General features: G+C 39.4%; 1 long non-coding RNA gene across 1 annotated transcript; it reads left to right on the forward strand.

The window, feature by feature from the left end:
- The first annotated feature begins 999 nt into the window (after positions 1-999).
- Positions 1,000-12,470, forward strand: LOC121890964. Its single transcript, XR_006093993.1, has 4 exons — positions 1,000-1,076; positions 7,828-7,944; positions 8,988-9,057; positions 12,187-12,470. It is a non-coding gene; the product is annotated as an uncharacterized LOC121890964 (long non-coding RNA).
- Positions 12,471-14,435: the final 1,965 nt, after the last annotated feature.

Consider the following 14,435-nt stretch of genomic DNA (forward strand, 5'->3'; position numbering starts at 1 on the left):
ACCTAACCAGACCTTAACCACCGCGTTGTCACAACCATAAAATATAATCATTTTTTAACAGTGACTGCCGTGATACTGCATGTTTAAAAATGACACTAAAGTTGTATCCAGTGCGTTAAAAAGTGACGCCGCGGGGTCCTGACCAAGCTTCGGTATATGACGAGTTGGGAGTGTGAACGTGTTGCTCAAGGACAGAGTTACTCTCCATCTGTAGTCCCTGAGCAGGTAGACAGTTAGTGGTGGAAGTGGAGAGTAAATATTGCAAGTACACTATCAAACAGTATAAAATTTATCGTTATTTCTGCTTCTCAAGGACTTTCAGCACTGTAGAATGCTCCCTTTTAATTTTTTTGTCTTTATTACACTACATTTTGAGAAAGAACAACGTTCAAACCTTAATTGACTATTTTTTGTAAAGGGAGCATTCTATTGTGTTGCAAGTCCTTGAGAAGCAGAAATCAGCCACAGTGCATTTCTTTTGGGCTTTGTTATCTATTAATGTAACATTCATTAAAGCTTAACTGATATCAGTTACCAAAGTAAAACTTTGAATGCAGATTTAAATACTTTTTCTGCCACTGGTGGACACAAATACTGCAGCTTTCTACAGAGTACAATAAACACAAATACAAAATAACTAAATTAATGAAATACTAACTGCAATGTATAATGTGTCATAGTCACTCAATATATCCAACCTAAGGCAATATAAACCTCTATCCCACTCACACTCCTTAACACTGTATAAACAAGCACACACCTACATTTACATACCCACACACTCACACACAATTTCATGTACATAGAAACAGAACAAAACATGAAAATGTGTGAAATGGGTGTTCTGGATTTGCATATGTATGTGGCATTTAAGTCTGTGTGAATAATATATATATTTAAAGTGGAAACATAGAACTTTTCAACTCACAATACTCTCCCCCTCCCTCACCCAACCAACCCCCCCCAACCCCTGACAACTGGATTGCTTTCCATTTTCCTCCAAGCCCAGCTCCATGAAGAAATGATCAACACCACTTTGGAATAAGAGAGAGGAAAGAAGCATGTTCACTGAAGAGGTAAATTGAAATTGTCACAATTTTATATTGAATTTGGGAACAGGCAAAAGCTATTGTAATGATGTGCACTGCATAGTAATAACAGTTTGAGTAACGTTATTGTTATTGCTTTGCACAAACAAGTAACTACAGCAGGGGTTTGCGTCGAGATAGAGGGGGAAGAAGAAAACGGGAGAAAAAGCCTGAGTTTGTTCATTCATTTAGTCTATAATGGACACATGAAAGAAGATTCTCTTGAATGTGTTGAGAAAAGCAAACTAGGTTGGTAGCATGTTTATGTTTTTACAAAATGAAAGAAACTGCACAGTGGAGATGGTAATAACATTTCCTGTCTGTTGATTTTCATATGAACAAGCAGATCAGCCCGACAGCCAGCCTGACTGGATGCTGATCCACTGTTCTCATTAGCTATGGTAGCTAACGGGAAGAAAGCGCTCTAGAAATCAAAAGACAAGTTTATTCAGGTAGTAGCCTTTACTCAATGCAACTAAAATATAGCGTACACACAGATATAAGTAGTGTGTCATCAGATTTGCTTGTGCAATATTCCACATTTATCACATAGCAATAAGACAATAGAAAGAGGTTGGCCACCTAACAAATTATTATCAGATACAGCTACTGATAGGAACAGGGGAAAACAAAAGCGCTATCCTCGTCCTATTTTGGTTGCACAATGGTTGACGCACTTTGTGCTTTGAATCGAGCCTTCATTTTCCCGGGAGATCATACTCTGTGTCAGATAGAATTGCATAGTGAAAGCGAGGCTTATAGGAAACCAATCTAGATGGCAATGGCATTATTATTCTATAACCAATTCACTGTGCAATCAACATTTACTTCATAATGATAAGTTAAAGCAAAAAAGTTGCCTTTTTCTAATTTAAGTGAGTGTGTGTTATATTTGCATTTTGATATGTAAATGGGTGCATGTGTGTATGGGTATATGTGTGTATGTATATGTGGTTGATATGTGTTTATATTCATGTACAGTATACATGTGTTACACAGGTGCATTGATGTGTCTTTTTGTACATTTATCTGCTTGCACAGATTCATAATGAATGCATACAATTTAACTGACAAATGCAATGTGCAGGAATGAAAGGTGACAGGAGGACAATTAAGGCAAACAATTAAAGGACAGAGTCATGTTTTCTGTTAAAACATTACTCACATGCTCATATGTACATTAAAAAGAGTTACTGATCACTGTAATAAAGAGATCCTTTCTGTTATTTGTCTAACTCAGACTGCTCAATCCTCATATTAGCTTCTAAATGTGATACCTATCCCTTAAATACATTAAAGGAGTGAGTATCTTTGAAAGCTTCAGCTGTTCAGCTAAACTGTGTACAAGTACATCAGGTAGAGAAACGTATTTTAATATACAGTACTGAACTCACTCTTGCTGAACTCACTGAACTATAAATTAAATATCCCTCTCTCTGGAAAAGCTTGAAATTCACCTTTAAATTCTTCAGCACCATCAAATGTCTTCAAGGTCCATTTGATAAAAATGAATCGTACTGCCAATGTCATATAATATTATTAATTTATTAATAGTTTCCCCTCCCTTTTTCATTATTAATTACATGTTATTGTTATTTAATGTTAATTGATGCTCATAGTGTGTTAAAATACAAGCCAAAGATGGTAAATGTACTGCATTTATATAGCGCCTTTCTAGTCTCCCGACCACTCAAAGTGCTTTACACTACATGCCACATTCACCCATTCACACACATTCACACACTGATGGCAGGGGCTGCCACGCAAGGTGCCAACCTGCTCATCAGGAGGAGTTTCTAATCATTCACACACACACTCACACACGGATGGCACGGCCTTTGGGAGCAATTTGGGGTTCAGTGTCTTGCCCAAGGACACTCACTTCGACATTCGGACCGGAGGAGCCAGGGATTGAACCACCAACTTTCTGATTAGTGGACGACCCATCCTGCACAGAAGACTGCACACACATTTCTTTTCAGTTTTTTGAACACTATGCAGGATACACGGTACATATATCTATAATAGTACATGTGATAAACCATTGCCGTATGTACTTGGCTGTTATTTATGTCCCTTTTATTCTTTTATTTTCTGCTTTAAAACAATGGCAGGTTATAGCTTATTGTGTACATTTTGTGATTGTGCTGTAATACCTTTTCAATATTTAGATGACAAATTGCCTGGTGTCAGCTGTAACAAATCATCAACAGGGGGGGGGGCTGTGGCTCAGGAGGTAGAGCAGGTCATCCATTCATTCATTCATCGGAAGATCAGCGGTTTAATCCCCAGCTCCTCTAGTCCACATGTCGAAGTGTCCTTGCGTCCCCAGATACTGCTCCCGATGGCTGCACCAGCTGAGTGTGTGTGTGAATGTGCATTAGATTAGATCCTGATGAGCAGGTTGGCACCTTGCATGACAGCCTCTGCCATCGGCGTATGAATGGGTTAATGTGGTATGTAGTGTAAAGCACTTTGAGTAGTCAGAAGACTAGAAAGGCGGTATACAGGTGCAGTCCATTTACCATTAAGGAAAGTAGAGAGTCAGCTCTCATGTTGAACTGCAGAAATTTTTCTTGTTTCACAGTGACTTAAAGGTCCCTGTGGAAAGACTAATGCCTCTTCTTTCTGCTTACCTTTTGGTGGGCATCATGTTCCACTAGCTTCTGTATATCATTATTATTATTATTATTACTATTACTACTACTACTACTACTAGTAGTAGTAGAAGCAGCAGTGGCAGCAGCAGTAGTAGTAGTAGTAGTAGAGGTGGTGGTGGTGGTGGTGGTAGCAGTACATTAAAATATGACCAAAGTGTATCAACAATGTCTAAATGTTATTTTCACCTTTCAAAATAGGACTTTTACTCAGAGGCTTATTTCCGCTGTAGTTCTTGATGTAACAGTAAAGATACAAGACTCTAGCTTACATCATACCATGAACAATGGGGCAGCGCAGGGTGCTATGAAGCTAGCTGCATGCAGAAAAGTTGAGCTTAGAAGCCTGCCAACAAACTATCCTCTTAAACAGGCTCACGTCAAAGAAAAACTGTTGGAATAACACCAAGATCTAAGTAAAAATCTTGGATATAAACTCCTGGCCTGGGAGGCAAGCCCAGGAATTGGCTGGAGTCAAAGATTTTATTTTTATTATGCAGTCAATGTTGTAAATCTTTAGTTTTGTACATTAAATCTTCGTCTGGGCTTGATTTGTATTAAATGTTTCATCATGACTTAATTGGTGCTGCGGTGGATGTCCAGGGTAGAACATGTACAGGCATTATATTATGAGTAAAGGCCAGCTCTGTAGATACAACACCATTGATAATGTATATGGAGTGATTAGACTAGTTATAGTGTAACATCCAAATATTTCTTATACATTTTGAATAAATAAACTTTGAATGTAAGACATTACATTTAATGGAATATGATGTATTTAAGTGTTCTACTCCTATGCTCAGCTCCACACAGCTGAAAGTTGTTGTGAAAACAGAAACTGTTTTTCATTGCATCAGCAGTGTCCGTGTCTGTCAGAGGCAGCAGGATCCTGACATTATTTCCCAGACAGAGAGATGAAACAAATCTGGAGTTAAGATAGGAAATTGACTAGGGGTCAAGCAGCTAATTGCACAAACGCATTTGTAATTGGAAAGGAGATTTAATATCATCACACATGATGTGACTTATGTGCTGTGTGCTTTGAATAACAATGAGTGTAATCAAATTTAGATAGAGCTGTACTGAGGGTCAATGGAGGACGTTTCTCTGTGTCTTCACAGATACTGAGCACATGCAGACAAAATGTTAGAACCTTTTTTGTTGTTTTTCTTTTCATGATCTCTGAAAGAAAAGGGCAGCAGAGAGTAAGGCAAGGCCGAGCAAGTTTATTTATACAGCACATTTCAGCAGCAAAGCAATTCAGGGTGTTTTACATAAAACCATAAAAGCATTGAGACAAAGTGCAAAAGAAACACATCATAAAAGGACACTTAAATACAATTAAAAACAGTCATTAAAGAGCTAAGAGAATAGAAAATAAAACATGCTAAAATAGAGTAAGACAGGCAAAATACAAGAACAAAAGTTACAAGTGCAGTGTAAAAAATGAATAATTATTTGATTTAATAAAAGGTAGCGGCAAACAAAAAAGTCTTCAACCTTGATTTAAAAACTGAAAGTTGCAGCTTTCTGTGAGTTTGTTCCAGATATGTGGAGCATAAAAACTGAACTGCTTCTCCATGTTTAGTTTTGATTCTGGGGACAGAAAACAGACCTGCTCCCAGACGACTTGAGAGGTCTGGATGGTTCATAATGTAGCAGCAGTATTTTGGCTCTAAACCATTCAGTGCTTTATAAACCCACACATAACCCTTTGACAAACAGGAAGCCAAGTGTAAAGAATTGGAATGATGTGATCCACGTTCTTGGAATTAGTGAGGACTTGAGCAGCAGCGTTCTGAATCAGCTGCAGCTGTCTGATCGTTTTTTTAGGGAGACCTGTAAAGACACTGTTACAGTAGTCGAGTCTACTGAAGATAAATGCATGTTTTTTTTAAATTCTTGATATATTCTTCAGGTGCTAGTAGGCTGACTTTGTAATTGTCTTAATGTGGCTGTGGAAATTAAGGTCTAAGTGCATGACTACACCAAGATTTCTGGCTTGGTTTGTGGTTTTTAACTTTACCATTTAAAGCTGAGCACTGACTGTTAATCGTTCTTCCTTGGCTCCAAAACAATTACTTCAGTTTTGTCTTTGTTTAATCGAAGAACATTCTGGCACATCCAATCATTGATTTGTTCAGTGCACTTACTCAGTGCTTGTATTGGACCATAGTCCCCTGGTGATATAGTTATGTAAATTTGTGTGTCATCTGCATAATTATGGTAACATATTTTGTTGTTTCTCATAATCTGAGCCAGTGGGAGCATGTAGATGTTGAACAGAAGAGGCCCCAGAATGGAACCTTAGGGAGCTGCACAGGTCATTTTTGTCTGCTCAGATGTGTAATTACCTATAGACACAAAATAGTCCCTGTCCTTTAAGTAGGATTCTAACCAGTTTAGTACTGTGCCAGAAAGTCCCACCCAGTTTTCCAGTCTGTCTGAAGACCTTAACAAGAGCAGTCTCAGTGCTGTGGTGTGGTCAAAATCCTGACTGGGAGACATCAAAACAGTTGTTTAGCACCAAAAAATTGTTCCACTGTTGAAGGGTTAGGGTTAGGGCTGAACAGCTTTTTCAATTATTTTACTTAAAAACAGGTTTGATATGGGCCTATAGTTGTTCATTAGTGAAGCGTCTAGATTGTTCTTTTTTAAGATTGGCTTGATGACGGCAGTTTTCAGGGCCTGTGTAAAAGAGATGTGTTGACAATATGAAGAGATGTGTTGACAATCTGTAGAAGATCTGAGGCCATACAATTTGAAACATTTTTGAAAAAGCCTGTAGGCAGACTATCAAGGCAACAGGAGGAGGATTTTAGATGTCATATAATGCCCAATTTTTTGGGGACAAACTGGCTGACGAGGAATGGATGCAAAATTTGATACATTTGCAGAACTGGTTGACTGCTTCCTGTTTCTTAGCAGATTCACCATTCTTTTTCTATTACCTATCAAGTCAGGAATTGAGCAAGCTACCAGCACACTGGGCCCTGGCTTTTCCTGGGAAGAGTCATAAGTGCCATCAGCCTTGTAACCTGGACCCAGCACATATCAGATAAAGCTTGCTGTATTTTATACACAGACAGCTGGACATGCTGTGCTTTTATCACAGCCGTTGTGGAGGGGGGGCAGGTGTTGTAGATATGACAATTGTGTAAAAACTGGTGGAGGTGGATGCCAAGGGGGGTATAGGGGAGAGAAAATGGGAGTGGGGCGGGGGGTTAGTTTGGTCCAAGCAGTGACCAGCTCTTTCATTTGGTCAGTGAATGCCAAGAGGGGGAGGAGGGGGAAAGGGTGACTGGAGAGGAGGGTAACCTGGATGGGGTTTGGGTGGGTGAAGGGGGTGAATTCTCACAGGAGGTTGTTGGTGAGGGGGGTGGAGACCCCTCCTCTTCTTGGCTCCAATAACTCTCATGTTTAAAGCTCTCTTCAGGTGGAGGCTGAGGTGGCTCTCCTTCAAGGTTTCTGCCACGCTTTGTTATGTCTTCCTTCTGTTTTGATTCCTCTTGTCTCTTGTCCTTGGCAGAGGGAACAGATGGGTGATTCAGGAAGTAAAATAAGTTAGAGATGGACAATTTTACTCCTGATTTGTTAAGGTAAAGTCCATCTGCCTAAAAAGATGTCTGCGGTCCAGAAAAAGTTGAAATAGTCAATAAAGTGCAGTGAATGGACGATACATGCAGTTGAGAGCCATGTGTTCAATGCCAACAATCTGCTGAATCTCTCAACTCCTCTTCTGACTGGCGGTAGAGGGCCACTGATAAACACCTCAGCATTTAGAGAGCTGACTGTATTCAACAGATCAATAAAGTCTTGTTTCAGCACTTCAGACTGTTGTTTCACAACATCATTGGTCCCTTTGTGCACTATGATGTTTTTCACAGTTGGATGTGCAGTCACAATGTGCAGGATTCTCTCAGTCATGTTAGAGACCATATCCTCAGGAAAACAGAGCTGTTTTGGTATTTTTACTGCACATGCTTCTTACATCTTTACAGCAAAGTCACCCACAATCAGAGTTTGAGACCCAGGCGTTAGCTTTCCCTGTAGCCTTTTACTTTCTGATTTACTCTCAGTTCCAGCTTCCCTGCTGTGTGAAGACGAGAGGTTATCCAGGTCATCAGACAGATATCCAGGGCCCTGCAGCAGTAGAGCAAATCTGGTCTCCAGTTGAAAACTTGGTTGGTGTGGAGGTTTGTTGCTAGCTTTCCCTTTCTTTTGCAGCTGTCCATGACTGTGTCCTACTAAGAACAAGGGTAGAAGAGGCGCTCTGCCTGGATGATAATGCAGGCCAGCCAGTCACATCACAAATCTCACGGTGCTGGGCTCCTCCTGTTACTCGTCCTCCCATTTCCCAGAGAAATAATTTACTCTTAGGCTTAACACCAAGAGTTCCTGGGAGGACTAACACTGGTAGATTTATTACCCGGTACACAGCCCTCCTATTTCTTGGTAGTCTTGTTGGTGCTAATTAGCTGTGTGTTAGCATGATATTGTCCACTGTTTTAAGTCCATGGTAAAGTAGTTGTGTTCCCATATAGTCCATTCACTTCTATGTTCACATCTAACCAGTGGATTTTGGTTTCCAGCACTGCAATCTTAAACTTCCATAGAAGTTTGTGGTAGTCATCTGTGGAGAAGGGAGGCACCTTGCTGCTAATTAGCTCTAGCTAAGTACCACATTTCCAGTCACTGCAGTACAGGCTTTTGCTGTTGGTAGACTACACTCACATAGTACTGAGATCATAAAAATGTAGAAAAATGGAATTAATCTACTATATCTACAAAAAAGTATAGTCCCAGTGATATATAGGTACCCTGGAGCTGCTGCTCATAGTTTCTCACTGAAGAAAAACAAGAATATCAGCAAAAAATACAAGCAGACAAATGCAAGCAGAGGTGAGAACAAGCAGCAAAGCGTCTGCACTGTAAGAAAGCAGGAAGCAAAGTCTAGAATAAATTCAGTCATTAGGACTGACCTTGTTGGTTTGTCATAACTGACCATTTAAGAAGGCAAACTAAACTTTCAGCTAGAGGATCAGACTCTGTATCACCAGTACAAATATCTCTTTCATTTAAAGTAAAGATGATCAAATTACGAACAAGGGAAAAAAACAGCTTTCTGTACAGTATTCCAGCATCATGGCTCTGTCCATGGTGCTGATTCTGCCCTGAGAACTTAGCTTTTAACTTGGTGCTTTTGTGTGTGTGACTCTCTGCTCATGATATACTCTAGGTCCTGCTTCATAGCTTCCGACGTGTTGAGCCTTCTGTGATGAGTATTGCGCAATCATGAGACAGATGAGGTAAATGCTGACTTTCTATGTTTGCTTGTATGATGCATTTGTGATGCAGGTGTTCAATTTATTTAATCTGTTTTCTTGTAGACACTGACTGCCACTGCTGCTTTGTTTCTGCTTTGGTCTCACTTTGTTTTGTTTTGTTGCTTTGTTTTTGCTTTATTTCTGTTTTGTTTTTGTCTGTCTTATTTAGCCTTTAGTTCCACTAGGTTGTTTCAGTTAAGCCATTTAATGTTAGTGGTGAGTGTGGCTGTGCAGATGGTGGGGGGTTCTTGTGATTAAGTTTCCTCACCTGTGCTGGTCGTAATTTTTGCACGTCCTTCAAAACCTGCACTTTTTTTCCCTTTTTGCTTTAGTGTATGTGTGTGTGTGTGTGTGTGTGTGTGCGTGTGTGTGTGTGTGTGTGTATGTGTAGGGTATGTGGGCATATTTTGTTAATTTTCTCCCCTCACTGTTCACAGCTATGGCCAGTCATCCTTTAGCGCTCCTTTTCTGATTGTAATTGTTGGAAGTATTTTTATGTTTTGAGCTGTATAAAAAATAGATTTAATACTTTCCTATTCTTTATACCTTGTTTAATTATATTTACATAATACATTTTGTAATCTTGGGGGAATTCCTTGTCTCTGTCCATCATTTATTGCCACATGTATCATTATAATCATTATAAGGATCTGAGGGCTTTTAGCTGGCTTGAAGTGAGTATTAAAGGGTCAGTGTAACCTGAATTCAAAAACAAATCCAGGCCTTGCCACAGCCCGGCCACACAAAGGAGCCCAAACCCAACCTTTACTCATACCTGCAAACCAAAACTACATGGACAGCCTGTGGTGTGGTTGTTAAGTGATATATATTGTTTTTATTCAGCAGAAGTGCTATGATTACAGTTAATGCTGACAATAACAACAATGTGGTTACTTGCTCTCAGTTGGGCAGAGTGGTGGTGGCAGCCTACTGTAAGTGCTATAAATTGTTTAAAATGCTGCTGTTAGGAAAATGAATTCTCAAGATATTGATAGTAAAGCATGTGTATTTATATGCTTATGAATTAGAATGAAAGCCTCAGTCACCATGGAAACCCATTTGCAATATTTCAATACCACAGTTCAGCCTTGGTCTCAAAGTAATGATTTGACTCAGTGGTTTGTGATTGTGGTCAAGAGTAATGTTGGTGTCACACAGACCTTAAGAGAAATCCCACAGAGAAATAACACTGCAGAAGTGATGCAGAATCATATTTTCACACTTGCATGGCACACTTCTCTGCGTGTTAAGAACATATGAACAACTGTTACTGTAAATGTGTCACTGGCTTTCTCCTTTAAACATCCACTTTACCCTCACACATTTTATTCAGCTGGAATCCAGATTGTATTGTATTGAGACAGACCTTATTTCAATACAGCAAATCAAATCTAGCATAAATCAGTGACATCAGCTTTCCATCATAGACAGAGTGGATGTCACACTGAGCCTGATAGCATCCTGCTACACAACACAAGAGCCACAGACTCTGACCAACAACCCACATTAGCTTTCCTGCTAAAGTCTCCTTCAAACTTACAAACATGAAAACACATCTCATCCTGGGTGAGCGTGTAAGGGCTATTGTTAAGATGAATGGTCAGCTGTTCAGCAATACATTTCTCTAAGATTTTGAAGATGATGGATAAAATGCTGATAGGCCTGTAATTGCTCACATCGGTCGGGTCTCCTGATTTATGAACTGGCACAACGATGGCTGACTTCCAGTCCTTTGGAAACTTCTCTTCTTTAATAGAAGCATTAATTTTTACTAATCAGGAGCTACAGTGTGTGATTCCACAGATGCTGCAGCTCAAGACTTTGCATTACAACAGTCATTGGTTCTTTTGTCCATTCATCCATAACAGTTTTGTTGTTTTTGTTGAACACTGCATCAGTGGAGCTGAGGTGGATTGGGTGAAAGGCATCGGGTTCCTGGGAACGAATGAGAACCTGTAATGAACATTGCACATGTTCACCCTTGATATAACTCAGTGTCACTCAGGAAAGGAAAGTCAGTTTTACATTATGATGAGAACAGTTACTGTAAACCAGACAATTGGAAAAAAGCTCATAAATGAAAGCGCAAAGACCTAATGGTGAAAACCTACCATGAGCTACTGTTGATGGATTGAGTTGAGAAACTGTGTGTGGTGTTATAAAACAAAATTATGTACAGGAACAAGGGGGTGTGAACACGTGATTGGTTGCTGCTGACGGATGTCCATGAAAAGTGGACAGTGGTGTTGGGAGACCTTTTATTAGAAGGATAATTACTAGGATAATTAGCAGGGTAATTAGCCTATGCATGGTCCATTATTCTTCCATAACTGCACTGCTCACTGCACTGCATTATTCTTCACACACAATCATGAGATTTTTCCTCACATTATTCATAACTTGTTTGCTTCCTCTTTGTTAATGCTCATTGCCATAACAAGTGAATAATGTTTTTTAATCATCCCTTTTCCACACTTAAATATTCACCTGTTCACCCAGGTTTCCAAAAAGACAGATTTTCTGTGTCATCTCTAATATGGCAGCTAACTTCTGTAAAGTGCAGCATCATATGCTGTTTCTAGACTTATGTGAAGACAGCCCTCATATTCACCTTATCCACATTATGATAATATATTCTGTTCTCTGATGATGACACCCTGGCAGCCCAGAGTTAAAGTGAACTGGCTAATGGTGTGTAACCTTTGCCATTTCAGTAATGGGCATAGACTGGGTCAAAACTAAAGGAAAATGGTGTGTCGAGCATTTCAACACACCAGCCAACCTGTCCTCCTGATCCAGAGCCTGTCTGCTCATCTAAAACCAACTCACCCAGAGGTGGCACAGCAGGAAAGCTCATGGAGTGTCCAAAATAAAAAGATGTTTGAGACAGAAGAGAGGTCAAGGTGTCATCAAAATCTTGATCATCTGCTGACCATTAATATTCAAAGAAAATGCCATGGCAATCTGGCCTGTATTTTATATGATACTATGTTGTTAAAGTAAAGTGTTGGACAGATGGACAAACCAACATCAGCATCCTTAAGGGTCCTCTGTGCATATTTCCTCTGCAACCATTAATGTGTACACACTGCTGTGCTCTCTTCCTTACAGGAGCTGCAGTGTGACACCATGGTTTCTGCTGTGCACAAATCTATTTCCAAGGTCGAGAATGAACCTTCAAGCTCAACAAACAGTTTGCTACAGTGTGCAGTATGCAAGAAGCTTTTCATATTCTTATCTTAGACATCATTTAACTTTTTTCTGTGACGCTTGCAGCATGAGAGTCTAACTCAGTAAACATGTAAATTGCTCATCTCATCTGATCAATCTTCTGTTCTTTTTATTATTTACACCTGTGCTTTTCCTACTGTAACATGTCAAAATATCTTCTGTGAAAAAGGTCTATTAGCATAATTGAGGCCCCTAAATAACAATAAAGGACTATTTTTTGAGTAACATTTATTCACAAAAATGTCACCAAAGAGGAAAAAGAGGAACTTAAAAGAATTTAACAGAGAATGTAAACTAGCTGGCCATGACACCCATCACACTGATATGGTCAACAGACCATTAATTTAGCTTTTTTTTCTTTCCATTTTTATTTTAGTTCTTTAAACTTTAAACTACAACCAGCCTGAATAATTTTGTTGGTGCCTAGGACAAAATGCAACAAATTCTCTTAAAAATGTTTTCAGTTTTACTGATTGTCACTTAAGAATATAATTTTTTAAATAGCCGATAAGTTAAACTGGTTGTTACCTAAAGTTTATGTGAAGTTTCTACAGCAAAATGGATTAATGTAATACAAATGATTCCATGTATCCATTCCATTTGATAGTCACAGTAGAGATGCAGACAGGAAATGTATGGCGAGAGAGAGAGAGAGAGAGAGACATGCAGCAAAGATCCCAGGCTACAATCAAACTGGAGATGTTGTCATGTTTCATGCAACACAAACCCACAGGCTTTGAGAAAGCCCCAAATGGTATTTGTGATGTGGATTTATCTCATTATTCAGACTCATAGATAATATGGGTTTAGATTAAATTCAACAAACACATGTTCAGAGTTGCATCAGTGTGTTGTGAACTGTTTGTATTCCAGGCTGCTTTTCATTTTGGCAAAGCAGTTTGAGCAGAGCTTTGTAGCGCGTTACTCTGCACACAGTGAGTCAGCTAAACAGCTGAATGCAAATGTAAGGCCTGTGCTCATTTCTCTTGTGTGTTTCATGCAGCTGAAACTTCAGGGACACACAGTATAAATTAAAGTACATCTGTTTGGCTGTCAAGGCCTTGGGGGGACTCATGCTAAGCCTCTGCACAACTGTGAATTCTGTAATGATATTTGAATACAGCCTCCGGAGCACCTTTAGCATGAGTCAGCAGAAAAGTTCCCTCCTGCCTCCCTACTCCAGGATGCTTAAGTTGCTGACTTTATTTAACTGAGGTGTCCATGGCAACTGCATTCTCCTTTTTTATACTTTCCATCCTTCTAATGAATATTCAGCATGTTTATGCCAGAAGCACAGTGAGGACATTTTCATTTTCTATATAGGAATATTGCTCATTTAAAGCTGTCTGTGTTTGAGAGAGGGGCCTATGGGGCGCTTTAGGGGAATGGGAGAGCCTGAAAAATGTATTAAGTGAAAACAACATCTACCTGTGTGTATGCGTGGACAGCAGTAATGAAATTAAAATCTAGTGATGAAACCTTTTATGAGATATGTAAAGTAAAAGAAAGGTCCCAAGGTTTTACAGAGACTGTGGGTGAAATGATTTGGTTTCCTAAAATCTGTTTGTCTTTTCATGCAAATGAGATTTATTTCAAAGTATTGCTGAAAAAGCACATTTGTTCATCCTGTCCCTGCCACAGTAAGTCAATTTCAAGAACCCTGTCTCTACAAATTGAGTTTATATACAAGTAATTTGAATGGGGAAATCCCTTGTGGAAGTATTATAATTGCTGTCTGGGGGGAGTTTGGGATGGATGCATTTCAGCTGCAAATTATAGTTGTCCACCTCATGTGCATCTGACGGAACAGATTACGCTTCAGTTTTAATCAACACAGCTGTATATGCCAGCTGAGTGACTGTTGTTTATGCGCATATTTGACTCTTAAATTGTACTTTCTCTCAACTCTGGCAATGCTTCTCTGTACTGCATGTTGGCAATGGTGCACAAGGACTGTTATGCTTGCATGGCATTTAAGTATAACATTTACATGTTTCTTCTTACAAAACCACCTACTCTGTCAGTAGGTGGTTTTGTGAGCATGATCAACCAATCAGCTTTCTTGACGCTCAGATCTGCATAGCATATTGTTGAGATTTGGGAGATGTGTCAACTCCTCTGCGAGCCTT

The sequence above is a fragment of the Thunnus maccoyii genome, chromosome 23 (assembly GCF_910596095.1).
Source record: "Thunnus maccoyii chromosome 23, fThuMac1.1, whole genome shotgun sequence".
In the NCBI taxonomy this organism is placed as follows: Eukaryota; Metazoa; Chordata; class Actinopteri; order Scombriformes; family Scombridae; genus Thunnus; species Thunnus maccoyii.